At 41.2% G+C, this 17255-nt stretch overlaps 1 long non-coding RNA gene across 1 annotated transcript; it reads left to right on the top strand.

The window, feature by feature from the left end:
* The first annotated feature begins 2522 nt into the window (after positions 1 to 2522).
* LOC134202725 (uncharacterized) lies at positions 2523 to 16297 on the top strand. Its single transcript, XR_009977314.1, has 4 exons — positions 2523 to 3218; positions 11716 to 12067; positions 12142 to 12318; positions 16101 to 16297. It is a non-coding gene; the product is annotated as an uncharacterized LOC134202725 (long non-coding RNA).
* The last annotated feature ends 958 nt before the right edge of the window (positions 16298 to 17255 follow it).

Here is a 17255-nt window from a genome sequence, read left to right on the forward strand (position 1 = left end):
ATCCATGAGCACTATGTGCACCTCGCACTACGAGTGATAGTGTGGCCAAGTGGAAGCTGGAGGACCATTTGCGGCATGCCACCTCTGACACTCGATAGCACTCAACCTACTGGTGCTCGCTGCAGGTCATCGCACTCCAGTTCTCCATGCACTACTTTCATTATTATAACTTTTAAAAGATGGAAGAATCCTACATCAGACTGAAGAAGGAAGCAAAGCAGATCGGACTAGTGATTAATACGTTGAAGACGAAGTAGGCTCAAGAGAAGACAACGGCTATTCGACAAAATCAAGGTGGTTGAAGAATTCGTGTACTTGGGCTCACTTGACCTCCGATAACGATATCAGCAGACAAATTCGAAGACGCAACGTGGCAGGAAAGCGTAAGTACGAGATCTGTACTATGCTTGTGGAGGACCAACGCGCATTTGGAGTAAAAATGGTTCTCTTCAACGATCCGACAGGCACAAGAAAGCGAGGTATGCAGCGATCAAGGTGGATCGATCAGGTGGAAGAAGATTTACGGACCCTCCGTAGACTGCGTGACTGGTAACGTACAGCAGTGGACGGAGACGACTGTTATGTACCGTAGAGACTGATGCCTTAGGCTGAATACATAATAATAAAACCAAATGTGACGCATCACTCGCCTATCGAAGCAGCTAGAATTACACCAGCGATCTCATGCTAACTTCACAGGAGCCACTTCTGATACTTCGCCATCACAAACAGAACACTCGAGAGCAGAAATTGGAAGTGTGAGTGAGCATTGTGAGCATTGATCTATTGCAATCTATGCTACATCCATAGCCAATGAGTGAACTGCCTCACTCAGATGGATGCCAAAAAACGAGTAGGAGCGAACGTTGGCTCCATTGGTGAGTGTTAAAGACCATTAAACGGTAAATCATCTAACGTCCAATTTCAAAGATCTTAGGAAGCTCATAACTTGCCCCGCGGAAGAGCATCAAGTTGGCTTAGATTAACCCGATCTTTTCTCATGATCTGATTTTTTTCAATGCCTGCTTGAGAGCCTTACGATTACAATTATTGAAACGATTATTGAAACAAGCGGGGAAGCTCACTAAACTAACTTTGCTTCCACGCCAGGCAGCGAAGCTGCCGCAAAGCCGCGATGTAACAAATGCCCGATGAGACTCTGATAGGTTCACTTCCGAAACACACAAGCCACTAACAACCCATTAAAGAACCAACACTTTCCGAAATTATTTCTAGGAATTCATAGAATAAAAATTTAACGACCGAAATAAATTTAAAATGATATCATGAACCAGTTTATTTAGCCACTACTAGTTGCTTTTTCGCCTGAATTTATTCAACCCTTCTCCTAGTATACTAGTACTTCGATCTTGCATAAGGCATTTATTCCTATTAGACTCTTAATCTAGTACATCACCTGGTCTTAGGTTGCAGTGTGACGTCATACGATCGAAGAAACGGGCGGCTGGGAAGATGCTGACGATGACGTTGCGTACCGGTACGATGCGACCTGATGAATTTAACGCCAAAAGCTTCTTGGCACGCTTTTTCCACCCCACTAGGTGTATGCTGGCAGCGGGTGGTTTTCTCGGTCTGAATTACCGTACTTGGCCGTGATACTGTACGACAACCAGATTGATGGGGTCGATGGAAATCACCTCGTGTGCTTTGGTCTCACCTGGACTGGAAATTATCCGCCGGTGGTAGCGATAACGGGGAAATACTTCTCACTGCTTGTTCGCTTCTGGTCTAGTGTCCGGATGACAAATGGACGGGTTTCAAACCAATCTATATCACGGGAACTATTTCGAGGTTGGATTTCACGATGTTGGACCCGGGCGCTATTATATGACGGGATTGCGCCCCTGTAGTTCTCTCCGGTTGGTGTGTCGGTGTTCTTGCCGGAGGGTGTTCTAGGGCTTAAGCCCGACCCGGCGACCTTCGTTTGAAGGAATCTTCAAACGTAGAATACAATTCGTTATACAATGTAACTTGTTATATGATAGGCGAATAACTCAATTACCTGATTTACGGTCTTTAAATCGTTCATATAACCGAAAATAGTATATTTTCCTAACGAAATACTGCGAGCGACGACCCTAGTTAAGGAACTTATTAAGTTAGAGTTACAATTTTGATTTTAATTGTTTTTAACTCACTTTACAACTTAGTGACTACTTTACGTGCTCGCTTACAATTCTTTCCTTTGTTCACAATCGCTTCTATAGGTTTTCTAATCACACCGACCACAGCTATCTGTAAGAATGGCTAAACCGGACTGAGATCGATGCTAGCATTTCATTTCTCTACCTCCTGATTTTTGGAAGGCATCTTTTGTTAATCGGACGCGGCGACGTGTTGGTTTTTCATTGGTTGCTTGTGAGCTCCTATGAAACTGCATGAATTTTTTTTATAGCTCACAGCTATTCGCTACCAAAGAATACGAGGGGACTTGTTTCATTTGTCCAGTATATTTGAATTCAATTTTCTTTTTTTTCGTGATTATTCATTAAGATTTTTTTTGATAGCTAATAATATTGTAACATCGTTACATTACCCTAAACACATTCGGAGAAAAATATTTTCTTAGAATCATTCTAAGAAAATATTTTTCTAAGTATCTCTATAAGCTAAATTAGAAGGTTCGTTTATTCTCGTTGTAGCCCAGAATATTGATTTTTGATTTGGTTCTGCTGTTGGACCACTTTCATATAGTTTTGATTACTTTAATTGAACAAAGTTCGAAACGGTATTTATTTCATACCAAAATTCTGCTCAAATTTCACCCATGTTTGGGTATTAAACGTCAAGAATTACTCGACAGATTCCTAATACAGTTTTCCCATATAGGGTTAACGTTAAGAAATACTTAACAGACTTTTATAACTTATCTCCTGCGACCCAAAATGTTCCCTTTTTAAATGGAACCAAATTACTCCTTTTAATAATAACGACTAATAAGAGGTATCTAATAGCAATCAAACTGCCAGCATAATCAAGTGGTCCATCATTCTGACCTCTACTGTAAGTGACAGCATAACCGATGAACTTCTGACGAAGTTGACGTTTGCTCATGTTCATTCGGCAAAACATTGTTTTGATTTAACTCGCTCCTGCAATAGTTTAATTTATTTTAGTATTTCCATTAGTTAATACAGGTTTAAATGCATGTTGCTGCTGAACTTCTATGTGGATCCGGAGTATGAAAATGAATTGAGGTAATATTGTGAATTTCATACCACTTTTCAGAGTTTTTCTATGAAAAATCTGTAAGTGAAAACTAGCCTTATGATCTGGAGTATGAATGGCGAACAACGAACCTCCTATGGTCCAATGCACCGAGTTCATCATTGACGTTTGAGCGGTGCGCTGTTTACTTAGAATGAATACTTTTTCATTCATCGAGTTCATGCAAGTGTTCATTTTCAGTAAACAGCGCCCGTCTCAAACGTCGTTGTGTTCATTCGGTGCATTGGACCATAAATAATCTATCTCATTAGTGAATCATTACCTTAGTGCTTATATTATAGTGAATTCCTATGCCTAATCTTCAAAACCGAAGTCTCGCTTCTGTTAATAATAATTCTATGTTCCCGCACTGGAACCTGATCGTCAAGTTCCTTTTGAAAGATTCTTATTGGAAATTATGTTTCACACAAACCGAGTTGTGTTTTGGTGTTTTCTATGTCGTTTTGAGTGTTCGACTTTGTTTCTTTACATAGCTTTTTAAATTTTTCGCATTTTTTTTTCGTGTACTTGACTATTTATATTGATTTTAACAAGTTAAAATAGTTTTAAAATCTGGCGAATCGATTGAATTTTTGCAAAGTCAATGAGATTGTATGGTTTTTCTCAAATCTTTGCCTGATCATCGTCTGGGCTCTACCAGACTCCCACTGCTATCCATGGTACTGACCCTTCTTCACCCACTATGGGCTCCAGGAATGTTTTAAAATTGGCCCTTAGACTCTAGAGCACGAATCCCCCTACAGTCTCATCAAATAGCGTTATTCAATCTGCCTATTCGTTATTCCGCGAAGCGTATTTTCTTTTTTTCGTTTGTTTTAGTTCACTTACATAGCTTTACCCTTGTTTTTTTTTAGTTTCTCTTCATTAGATCTGCTCTTTTAAATATTCCTAGTCTAACTCCTTTCTCGTCTTCTAGCTCATAACAATTTGATCCAATCTTTCCGATAACTTTTGCAACTGAATAGGTTTTTGCAAGTTTAGCATTGAATTTCTTTGATTTATTTGATTGAAAGTAATTTTTCTTGTACACTAGTTCTCCAATTTCCATATCAGGTAGCTTATCATTTGCGTGTATATTGTAATATTTTTCGTATCGATGATAGGCTTTTTTAAGATTCTCTTTAACCTTCGTGAAGATTTCTGCTAATTCTTTATTTATTATATTCGGTTCATGGTTTAAATTGTCTTCAGTGTCCCTGATTCGTTGATACTCGTCTCCCATACTAATGTAGTTTCGTCCATAGTTAATAAAGTAAGGCGTGAATTCTGTCGAGTTATGTGTAGCTGTACGTATTGCAATTGCTATTTTCTGTATGTTAAGGTCCCAGTCTGTTTGGTCATCTTTTAAATACGCCCGAATAGCGGACGTTATAACCCTATTAACCCGTTCCGTTGGATTATTGGCCGGGTGGTAATTAGCATTTCGCCAATGGGTCACTTTGTATTTCTTTAGCAGGGCACCAAAAAGAGCCGACTTGAACTGGGGGCCATTATCCGAAATGACTATTTCCGGTACACTGAACTGAAGGAAAATCATATTTTCAACAAACGTTATCAGAGTTGTAGTTTTCGCTTCTCTCATAGGTTGTATCACTACGAATTTAGAAAACAAGTCTGTGATAACTAAAAGCATTGTGTTTCCTTGTTTGCTTCTCGGAAAGGGCCCTACGTAGTCCATTGATATTATCTGCCAAGGCATGTCCGCCACTTTTTGCTTTCCCATCGTTGGTGTCCGATTAATATTCGGGTGTTTCGACGTTTTACAGTCTTCGCATCCTGAACAGTATCTTTTAATTTCCGTACTCATTTTTCATTCATTTATTTAGTCTACATCTATACAGATAACACTGAATCAACAATTTGACGCCACAATACACGGTTCGAGGCCGCATCTCTCCATCCTCGAATACGCCCCACGCTCGCCAAGTCGTTCTGCACCTGGTCTGCCCATCTCGCTCGCTGCGCTCCACGTCGTCTCGTACCTGCCGGATCGGAAGCGAACACCATCTTTGCAGGGTTGCTGTCCGGCATTCTTGCAACATGTCCTGCCCATCGTACCCTTCCGGCTTTAGCTACCTTCTGGATACTGGGTTCGCCGTAGAGCTGGGCGAGCTCATGGTTCATTCTTCGCCGCCACACACCGTCTTCTTGTCCACCGCCAAAGATGGTCCTAAGCACCCGTCTCTCGAATACCTGAGTGCTTGCAAGTCCTCCTCGAGCATTGTCCATGTTTCATGTCCCTAGAGGACTACCGGTCTTATTAACGTCTTGTACATGACACATTTGGTGCGGTGGCGAATCTTTTTCGACCGCAGTTTCTTCTGGAGCCCGTAGTAGGCCCGACTTCCACAGATGATGCGCCTTCGTATTTCACGACTAACGTTGTTGTCAGCCGTTAGCAAGGATCCGAGGTAGACGAATTCCTCGACCACCTCGAAGGTATCCCCGTCTATCGTAACACTGCTTCCCAGGCGGACCCTGTCGCGCTCGGTTCCACCCACAAGCATGTACTTTGTCTTTGACGCATTCACCACCAGTCCAACTTTTGTTGCTTCACGTTTCAGGCGGGTGTACAGTTCTGCCACCTTTGCAAATGTTCGGCCGACAATGTCCATGTCATCCGCGAAGCAAATAAATTGACTGGATCTGTTGAAAATCGTTCCCCGGCTGTTACACCCGGCTCTCCGCATGACACCTTCTAGCGCAATGTTGAACAACAGGCACGAAAGTCCATCACCTTGTCTCAGTCCCCGGCGCGATTCGAACGAACTGGAGTGTTCGCCCGAGATCTTCACACAGTTTTGCACACCATCCACCGTTGCTTTGATCAGTCTGGTAAGCTTTCCAGGGAAGCTGTTCTCGTCCATAATTTTCCATAGCTCTACGCGGTCTATACTGTCGTATGCCGCCTTGAAATCAACGAACAGATGGTGCGTTGCACAGTGGTTCCCCCATAGGTCATAAATCCAAAAACATGACTTTATCGAAATTCAACAAGATATCCCTAAACTGCTACTTTATGGTATACTATATAAGATGCAATCATCATTTTTGTAGAATTTGAGCTAATATGACCTGTATAAGGCTTCGAATTTAAGATAATCCAGTTAAATAAACTATACGTGAAAATGTTGGCATACCTCATGAAACTTATGTTTTACCTTTGAATTCCCTCTTGAAATATCCCCTGAGCAAAATATTTACACTCTAATCTGTCATCTACAAGCTATTTCAGCTGGGACCGTTTGCGACCAAGCAAATGGTAAACAAATAACTTTTCTATGTTTCTTCGACGGAAAAACAACTTTCTTCTAAATTTTGTTATCTTCACCCTCCAAGAAAGTATGTTTTCCCTTCAAATCCCCTCCAGAAACATTCTCTAAGTAAATATTTACACTCTAATCTGTCATCTAAAGGCTATTGCAGCTGCGACCGTTTGCGACCAAGCAAATGGTAAACAAATAACTTTTCTATGTTTCTTCGACGGAAAAACAACTTTCTTCTAAATTTTGTTATCTTCGTCTTCCAAGAAAGTATGGTTCCCCTTCAAATCCCCTCCAGAAACATCCTATGAGTAAATATTTACACTCTAATCTGTCATCTAAAGGCTATTGCAGCTGCGACCGTTTGCGACCAAGCAAATGGTAAACAAATAACTTTACTTTGTTTCTTCGACGGAAAAACAACTTTCTTCTAAATTTTGTTATCTTCACCCTCCAAGAAAGTATGTTTTCCCTTCAAATCCCCTCCAGAAACATCCTCTAAGTAAATATTTACACTCTAATCTGTCATCTAAAGGCTATTGCAGCTGCGACCGTTTGCGACCAAGCCAATGGTAAACAAATAACTTTTCTATGTTTCTTCGACGGAAAAACAACTTTCTTCTAAATTTTGTTATCTTCGTCTTCCAAGAAAGTATGGTTCCCCTTCAAATCCCCTCCAGAAACATCCTGTGAGTAAATATTTTCACTCTAATCTGTCATCTAAAGGCTATTGCAGCTGCGACCGTTTGCGACCAAGCAAATGGTAAACAAATAACTTTACTATGTTTCTTCGACGGAAAAACAACTTTCTTCTAAATTTTGTTATCTTCGTCTGCCAAGAACGTATGTTTCCCCTTCAAATCCTTCAAAAACATCCCTTGAGTAAATATTTACACTCTTATCTGTCATCTAAAGGCTATTTCAGCTGCGACCGTTTGCGACCAAGCAAATGGTAAACAAATAACTTTTCTATGTTTCTTCGGCGGAAAAACAATTTTCTTTTAAATTTTGTTATCTTCATCCTCCAAGAAAGTATGGTTCCCTTCAAATCCCCTCTAGAAACATCCTCTAAGTAAATATTAACACTCTAATGTGTCATCTAAAGGCTATTTTAGCTGCGACCGTTTGCGACCAAGCAAATGGTAAACAAATAACTCCACTATGTTTCTTCGACGGAAAAACAATTTTCTTCTAAATTTTGTTATCTTCATCCTTTACGAAAATATGTTTCCCCTTGAAATCCCCTCCAGAAATATCATGTGAGTAAATATTTACACTCTAATCTGTCGTCTAAAGGCTATTTCAGCTGCGACCATCTGCGATCAAGCAAATGGTAAACAAATAGCTGTACTATGTTTATTTGACGAAAACACAATTTTCTACTCAATTTTGTTATCTTCTTCATCCACTAAGAAAGTATGTTTCCCCTTCAAATCCCCTCCAGAAACATCCTCTGAGTTGATATTTACACTCCTATCTTTCATCTAAAGGCTATTTCAGCTGCAACAGTCCACGAAAAAGCTAAGTGTAATTAACAAATAACAAAATTATGTTTGTTCAACAGATATCATATTTTCTGCTCAATTTAATCGTGTACTATAATTTCTTTCTGAATATCCTTCAAGTGTATTCATATTTCTGGCTGCTGCCTAAATGGGATTTCAGTTTCCACAGTCTGCGACTGAGCTTGGAAATAAATAATCGATGGTAAAAAAATACCAAATTGATGAACACGAGTATTATGTTTTCTTTATCATGGTCAACTTTATGAGACTGAAAAGCATCTGACATCTCTGAGAATATCGTGGTATAATAGTATTATATTTAACTTTAAATTGATATATTGAACCTTTTTGTCTTTCTCATATACTAAGTATACGTAAAGGCTATACGTTTGTTCCAAAAATGAACTGTTATAGGATGCTCGGAGACCCATAGTATTATATACCAGATAATATATGTCTGTGCGTGTGTATGTGTGCGTATGTATGTGCCAAAAAACACTCACTTATTTTTAGGCACTCATACTTCTAGACCAACATTTGGAAAGGGCGTAACAGCCACTATTTATTCCTTCTAATTCTTCGTCTACATATTTAGTTATATATGTGGACAAAGAATCAGAAGGAATAAATTTTGGCTGTTACCCCCATTTTCAAATGTTCATCTAGACTCAACCGATTTGTTCGGAACAAGTTGCGGAATCATATCCTTTTGTTTTCTAATAAGAATTGACTAGATCGCACAATGGGTCTAAAAGTTATCACAAAAATACTATTTTTTCATATGCACTAGAAAGGCATTAACATTGCTAGGTGGATTAATCAGGTGTATTTTCGTTTACTACTTTCACAATAACAAGCATCTTCACACCCACGCATCTTCCTCAAGAATGTAAATTGAACGTTGTTTGTTGGATTTTTGCATATAATACTGAAATCGGCTTCGTAAAGTATGATAATGACTGAGCCTACCAAATAATTAACAAATAGGCTGTTTAACCCGAAAAATACTAAAAGTACACCATTTTACCGTATAACTTCCGAAATTTATATTTTTGACCGCCCTTCTAGGGGAATGGAACCACTGTGCGTTGGGACCTGGTATTCACGGCATTTTTGAAGGATTTGCCGTACAGTAAAGATCTGGTCCGTTGTCGAGCGGCCGTCAACGAAGCCGGCTTGATAACTTCCCACGAACTCGTTCACTAATGGTGACAGACGACGGAAGATGATCTGGGATATCACTTTGTAGGCGGCATTAAGGATGGTGATCGCTCGAAAGTTCTCACACTCCAGCTTGTCGCCTTTCTTGTAGATGAGGCATATAACCCCTTCCTTCCACTCCTCCGGTAGCTGTTGGGTTTCCCAGATTCTGACTATCAGTTTGTGCAGGCCAGTGGCCAGCTTTTCCGGGGCCATCTTGATGAGCTCAGCTCCAATACCATCCTTACCAACTGCTTTATTGGTCTTTAGCTGTTGAATGGCATCCTTAACTTCCCTCAAGGTGGGGGCTGGTTGGCTTCCATCGTCCGCTGAACTGACGTAGTCATCTCCTCCGCTGCCTTGACTTTCATTGCCTGTACTCTCAGCGCCATTCAGATGTTCCTCGTAGTGCTGCTTCCACCTTTCGATCACCACACGTTCGTCCGTCAAGATGCTCCCATCCTTATCCCGGCACATTTCGGCTCGCGGCACGAAGCCTTTGCGGGATGCGTTGAGCTTCTGATAGAACTTGCGTGTATCTTGAGAACGGCACAGCTGTTCCATCTCCTCGCACTCCGCTTCTTCCAGGCGGCGTTTCTTCTCCTGAAAAGGCGGGGCTGCTGTTTCCGCTTCTGTCTATAATGTTCCACGTTCTGCTGGTACCTTGCTGCAGCGCGACCGCCCGCGCTGCGTCCTTCTCCTCCAGAATCTGTCTGCACTCTTCGTCGAACCAATCGTTCCGTCGACTTCGACCCATATACCCGACGTTGTTCTCCGCTGTGTCGTTAATGGCTGCTTTGACTGTATTCCAGCAGTCCTCAAGAGGGGCCCCATCGAGCTCACTCTCTTCCGGCAACGCTGCCTCGAGATGCTGCGCGTATGCAGTGGCGACATCAGGTTGCTTCAGTCGCTCTAGGTCGTACCGCGGCGGTCGTCGGTACCGAACATTGTTGATGACGGATAGTTTTGGGCGCAGTTTAACCATCACCAGATAGTGGTCAGAGTCGATGTTAGCGCCACGATATGTCCTGACGTCGATAATGTCGGAGAAGTGCCGTCCATCAATCAGAACGTGGTCGATTTGTGATTCTGTCTGCAGTGGTGATCTCCAGGTGTACCGATACGGGAGGCTGTGTTGGAAGTAGGTGCTACGAATGGCCATATTCTTGGAGGCGGCGAAATCAATTAGTCGTAGGCCGTTTTCGTTCGTCAGCCGGTGAGCGCTGAACTTTCCAATAGTCGGTCTAAACTCCTCCTCTTGGCCAACCTGAGCGTTCAAATCTCCTATGATGATTTTGACGTCGTGGCTTGGGCAGCTGTCGTACTCACGTTCCAGCTGCGCGTAGAATGCGTCCTTATCATCATCAGTGCTTCCGGAGTGTGGGCTATGGACGTTGATTATGCTGAAGTTGAAGAACCGGCCTTTGATCCTCAACCTGCACATTCTCTCGTTGATCGGCCACCACCCGATCACGCGCCTTTGCATTTCGCCCATCACTATGAAAGCTGTTCCCAGCGCGTGTGTGCTGCCGCAGCTCTGGTAGATGGTATGATTACCTCTAAACGTTCGCACCATTGATCCCTTCCAACAAACCTCCTGCAGCGCTACGACGCCGAATCCACGGTCCTTGAGCACATCGGCGAGTATGCGTGTGCTCCCGATGAAGTTGAGAGATTTGCAGTTCCACGAACCGAGTTTCCAATCGCTAGTCCCTTTTCGTCGCAGTGGTCTTCGCCGATGGTTCCGGTCCGTACTCTCTTGTTGATTGTTCGTTGCTTATGATTTTTAAAGGCTGGCTTGCAGGGCCTGACACCAAATCCCCTAAATTTCCGGAGGACCATTCCTCCTTATTTCCGGTGGACCATGGTGCACAGTTTCACTTAGAGTCCCTCGCTGACACTCGGACGATGATCAGCCGCCCCTAACATGGAGAACAGACGCTGTTGTGAGCCGATCCTGACATGGAGAACAGACGCTCAATAAGATTTGCACCTCCGGAGAGGAGCAAACCCCCCTTCCCTGTCAGCATACGACCATAGTTCCCACCGGGGTTGGTTACCCGATCTTCCCTAAGGTTGCTCGTAACCCGGCCAGCATCGCGGGGAGGTAGGGATAGGAGTTGCTGGGTAAGAGGCTAAGGACCGCGAGATGGGGTCTATTTTATACTCATACGAGGCCAGTAATATTTTTCCTGGATTTTCTTAAGTGTTTTATCTGCCCCTAAATGTGCTAAGCCATGTTCCACTTCCATAATTTCAATCCTCTCACAACGTGGTGGAAAATATTTCCAGTTAAACCGCGGATCTGTGTGACTTTTGCCGTCAACGTATTTGTATATTTTATCTCTAATTACCCTAAAATCCTTGAATTTTAGAGGATTACTCAAAATATCCTTCTTTAGCTTATCGTACTCCACGTCATTCGCTAGCACATTTATGGTATTTATTCTAGACAACGCATCTGCAATCAAGTTTAACCCTCCTTTTCTGTATTCCAGCTCGAAGTCATGTTGCTGTAATTTCATCGCCCAACGCACTAGTCGAGCCGAATTGCCCTCCACTGAAACTTGATTCAGCCATTTCAACGACTGCGCATCAGTGATTACTTTGAATACGGTTCCCTCGACATAGTGTCGGAACCTTTCAATCGCTAGTATGACGCCCAGACATTCTCGCTCCGTGGCAGAATATTTTTGTTGGGTAGCCGACAGCTTTTTTGAATAGAACGAAATGGGTCTCTTCAAGCCTTCTTGCACCTGCATGAGAACTGCCCCAACGGCATGAGCTGACGCATCAGACTCAATGATGAATTGCGCTCCAAACTTGGGATTTGCGAGAATCGGTGGAGATGTGAGCAAACTTTTGAGCTTATTCAAGGCAGTTTCTGCTTCGTTAGTCCATACTAATTTACTGTTCTTTTTTAGGAGGTCCGTTATGGGCGATAGGATTTCACTGTAGTTGGGAATAAACTGCTTGAAGAACCCAATCATACCGATTAAGCAGCGGATTTCTTTCACTGTTTTTGGCGCCGGATAGCTGAGGATTGGTTCCAGCTTCTCGCTGTCTATTGAAATTCCCTCATCGGACAGTATGTAACCTAGGTAATGAACTTTTTTCTGGCATATTTTTGATTTTTCTAAGCTAATTGTTAGACCTGCATTACTTATCCTTTCGGCTATTTTTTCTAGGAGTTTGAAATGCTCCTCTAATGTATTTGTGAGAATGATTATATCATCCATGTACACAAATACTGCTGGCTCTAAATCAAATCCTATAACTCTATGCATTAATTTTGTCTGCGTTGTAGGTGCTCCCTTCAAACCGAATGGCATGACCTTAAATCGGTATAGCTTTCTTCCTGACCTGAACGAGGTGAAATCTCTACTGTTTTCCTCTAATGGAATTTGCCAGTAGGCTTTTGATAAATCTATTACTGAAAAATAAGCAGCTTTTTCAATTTTTGCTAATATGTCCTGCATGTCCGGGAGTGGATATGCTTCGCTTTTTGTGATTTTGTTTATGTTTCGACAATCTAAGCACAATCTCCACTCACCTGACGGTTTCCTAACTGGCAACAACGGGTTGCACCAATTTGAAAAAGATTCCTCGATAACGTCAAGCTCAATCATTCGATCTATTTCTTTTTGCATTTCTATTTGCATAGCTGGCGACATTCTGTATTTTGGTGGTCTTTTGGGTACCGCTCCTTCAATTAATTCAATTTTATGATTTAATAAGTTGGTCCGACCGAGTTTAGAATTCGTTTTAAATTTGTTTAGTATTCTAGTGAGCTCAAGTTTTTGCGGTTTAGTTAATTCATGCTCGATCGTAATTTTCTCTACATCAATGTCTGCCGGAGTTTCTACTGTCGGAATGTCTAATGATTCGTCTTTGAAATTCTCTTTTATCATCAGCTTCTGTCCTGTCGGTTCAAGTATGAAATTAATTTCTTCACAATTTTCAGTGAAGTATTCAGTAGCAGTTTGTATTTCAATTTCGTCTACTTCAATTGAACTTACTGTATTTAGTGGTTTCCATTTTGACCTTTCTACTATTGCTGGCTTGATGCCAAATATGTTCCAGAAATCTATTCCTAGGATTAATTGTTTAGCTATTTGTGGAACAAAAAGGGTTGGAATTATTTTAGTTACTCCTTTAAATGTATACGGGATATGAAGCATTCCAATTCCTGGGTGTTCAGTTTCATCCGCAGTTCTAATTTTTAAATCAGTTGGACATACTTTGAAATTATGCCTAGCTACTATTGTCGGGTCACTTATAATGCTTATTGCCGCTCCTGAATCTAACAGTGCATCTACTTCATTGCCTAATATTCCTATTTTTACATGAGGACATTTATTCGTTTTTATGTTTATTTGGATTATTGGTTGAGACTCTATGTTGGATTCTGTTTGAAGTTTTTTGGAAGATTTGTTATATCTGACAGATTGGTCACTCCCATCGACCTCTCTACTCTTTAGTTTTTTTGTTCGATTCTATGATCATTTGGACATGTAGAAACTAATACGTTTATTTCGCCACAAATGTGGCAGAAAATTTGTTTTTGTTTTCTGCACTCGCGCCAGAAATGGCCGAACTGCCGACAATTCCAGCACAATATGTTGCTTTGTTCAGTAGACGATGACTTTTCTTCTGATTTCTGGTTGTTTTTAAACTCTTGCTGTTTATTAGCCCTAAAATTGTGAGATGAAATGGCATTGATTTCTTCTTCTGAGTTTTCTCTTTCTATTTGATTTTCTATCTCTGTATCAACATTATTCAAGTTGTATGTCCGTGTCTTTGTGCTGTACGTATGATACAAAGCCTTATCTAAGTCGAAACAGAGACTAGTCAAAGCGTCTAGATTGATATGGTCTAAATCAATAAAAGCTAGGTGTGGACGATAACAATCCCTCATATTTTCTAATATGATGTTAAGTTTGTATCTGTCCTCTAACGGTTTCGACAGTTTTTGAGATAGCCTTTCAATTTCAGATACGAATGCAATAAATGTTTCCTGAGGTTGCTGTTTTCTGTCTCTTATCTGTTTTTCTGTAACCCTATCTGTATTTGGCATTCCGAATCTCAACTTCAGCATATATTTAAACATTTTCCATGAGGTAAACTTTGCACTATAGGTATAGTACCATACCTCTGCTGCTGATTCTGACCTGAATAAAAAATTAATTTGCCCTAATAATTCTGCTTCGGTCGTTCTGTTGTTGTTTGCTAACGTTTCGACCCTTTTCAAAAATTCTTCAACCGACGGTCCTCTAGTGTCTCCACTAAATCTTACAGGCCATTTGTCTACCGGCACTTTTGATTGGCGTATGTCACGTGGATTCTCTAGGTTACGGTATACTTGATTTGAATTCCTTACATGCGCATTTTCCCATCTTCCAGGTACATTAGAATTAATCTGAAAGTTGTTGCGTACTCCCTGTTGGTTCATACTCGGTATTTCTGTTTCTATCAATTGACCTACACGGCATTCTCGCCTGGTGTTATTGTCGTAAGATGCATGAGAAGCGACTGAGTTTCGTTCCTGAATTTCCTCTCGAATCCTTGATAGATGATCTGGAGCCTGGCTCAACAGATTCTCTCGCTGGTTGGAATCTCTGTTTGGACTCACGAATTGACTTTCCTGCAGCCTTCTAAACATGTTATTCATTACAGATTCCAACTTTTTTGATAACACATCCTCTACAATTTTCTCAATGGTTTTTGCCGTTTGAGCATTTTCCCCATTCGTATTCTGTCGCACTAGCCTGGTTGATGAGTGTGCTTCCTCTGGTGCTCCATTATCGAAGACGATTAACAAAGATTCTCTCGAATCTTGTCGTCCGCTGTTTTCTAGTTGACGTCCAATTTGTTCTTGTGGGTGTTCTCTCTCCAACGCTTCTTGCACTCCAACACTAGCTCGATGTTGGACTGGTACCGTTGATTTTTCTCCTGAATCGATGGCCGGTTGTGATCTGAACTCGTTTGCATTCGGATCCATTGTTTGTCTTATCTCTGGGATCACTTCAGTTGACCTTGGAATCTGTCCTGGTGGTGGGAATTCATATTCAGTAATTCTACGTACCCTGCTCTTTCTATACGCGCCCGTGGATACACCCAACGCACTATGACCTACAGCGCCTTCCTCATACGATTTCCTAGTATTATCCTTACGGATCGAATCTCTGTCATTTCCGAATACTTCTACCAATGTCTCAATTTCATCTAATATGTCCTTTTTCATTTGAACCTGATATGCATCCAATGCTGCTGATCTTTGCATACGGAGGTATAAATGTTTTAATCTTGTAATAGACTTTTGTTCCACCTTTACTTCTAGTTCATGCCTGATCATCATTAATTTGATTTCAATTAATCCTACTTCTTCAAGTAAGGTTTTTCGTGGTTTCAATACTCTAGGAATTTGAGCTTCTTTACATTGTTCGGTGAATAACATTTGTTGTTGGTCTTCTAATGACATTTCTGGGTAATCCAGGCACCTAATTTTCAATTCATACTCCAGTTCATCGGCAGTTAAATGCTTTGGATCAATCCAGAGAAAACTAGTATTATTTGCAGTATGATTCGCCATAATTTCAAAATTTTATGTAATTCACTTGATCTAAATAATTCAATAAAATTAATGCAATTCAATTTGTTTTAAACTAATTTTTGAGACAAACCGGATTTATAGAAAATAAACAGTGTTTGTCTTTGCTCAATTCAAATAACTATGCTACTATATGAGAATAAACCTAGAACAAAACCAAAATATTTCAACTTCAACTTCAAATAAGTATCTAAACTAACTTAAAATTAAACCTATTACGAGAATTGTATTTACAGTATGTATAGAAATTCCAATATTCTTCTAATTTTCCAGCAAAACCCGTTGGTTGGGCGCCAATGAAACAAGCGGGGAAGCTCACTAAACTAACTTTGCTTCCGCGCCAGGCAGCGAAGCTGCCGCAAAGCCGCGATGTAACAAATGCCCGATGAGACTCTGATAGGTTCACTTCCGAAACACACAAGCCACTAACAACCCATTAAAGAACCAACACTTTCCGAAATTATTTCTAGGAATTCATAGAATAAAAATTTAACGACCGAAATAAATTTAAAATGATATCATGAACCAGTTTATTTAGCCACTACTAGTTGCTTTTTTCGCCTGAATTTATTCAACCCTTCTCCTAGTATACTAGTACTTCGATCTTGCATAAGGCATTTATTCCTATTAGACTCTTAATCTAGTACATCACCTGGTCTTAGGTTGCAGTGTGACGTCATACGATCGAAGAAACGGGCGGCTGGGAAGATGCTGACGATGACGTTGCGTACCGGTACGATGCGACCCGATGAATTTAACGCCAAAAGCTTCTTGGCACGCTTTTCCACCCCACTAGGTGTATGCTGGCAGCGGGTGGTTTTCTCGGTCTGAATTACCGTACTTGGCCGTGATACTGTACGACAACCAGATTGATGGGGTCGATGGGAAATCACCTCGTGTGCTTTGGTCTCACCTGGACTGGAAATTATCCGCCGGTGGTAGCGATAACGGGGAAATACTTCTCACTGCTTGTTCGCTTCTGGTCTAGTGTCCGGATGACAAATGGACGGGTTTCAAACCAATCTATATCACGGGAACTATTTCGAGGTTGGATTTCACGATGTTGGACCCGGGCGCTATTATATGACGGGATTGCGCCCCTGTAGTTCTCTCCGGTTGGTGTGTCGGTGTTCTTGCCGGAGGGTGTTCTAGGGCTTAAGCCCGACCCGGCGACCTTCGTTTGAAGGAATCTTCAAACGTAGAATACAATTCGTTATACAATGTAACTTGTTATATGATAGGCGAATAACTCAATTACCTGATTTACGGTCTTTAAATCGTTCATATAACCGAAAATAGTATATTTTCCTAACGAAATACTGCGAGCGACGACCCTAGTTAAGGAACTTATTAAGTTAGAGTTACAATTTTGATTTTAATTGTTTTTAACTCACTTTACAACTTAGTGACTACTTCACGTGCTCGCTT

This window comes from Armigeres subalbatus, unplaced genomic scaffold, assembly GCF_024139115.2.
Source record: "Armigeres subalbatus isolate Guangzhou_Male unplaced genomic scaffold, GZ_Asu_2 Contig1375, whole genome shotgun sequence".
NCBI classification, from domain to species: domain Eukaryota; kingdom Metazoa; phylum Arthropoda; class Insecta; order Diptera; family Culicidae; genus Armigeres; species Armigeres subalbatus.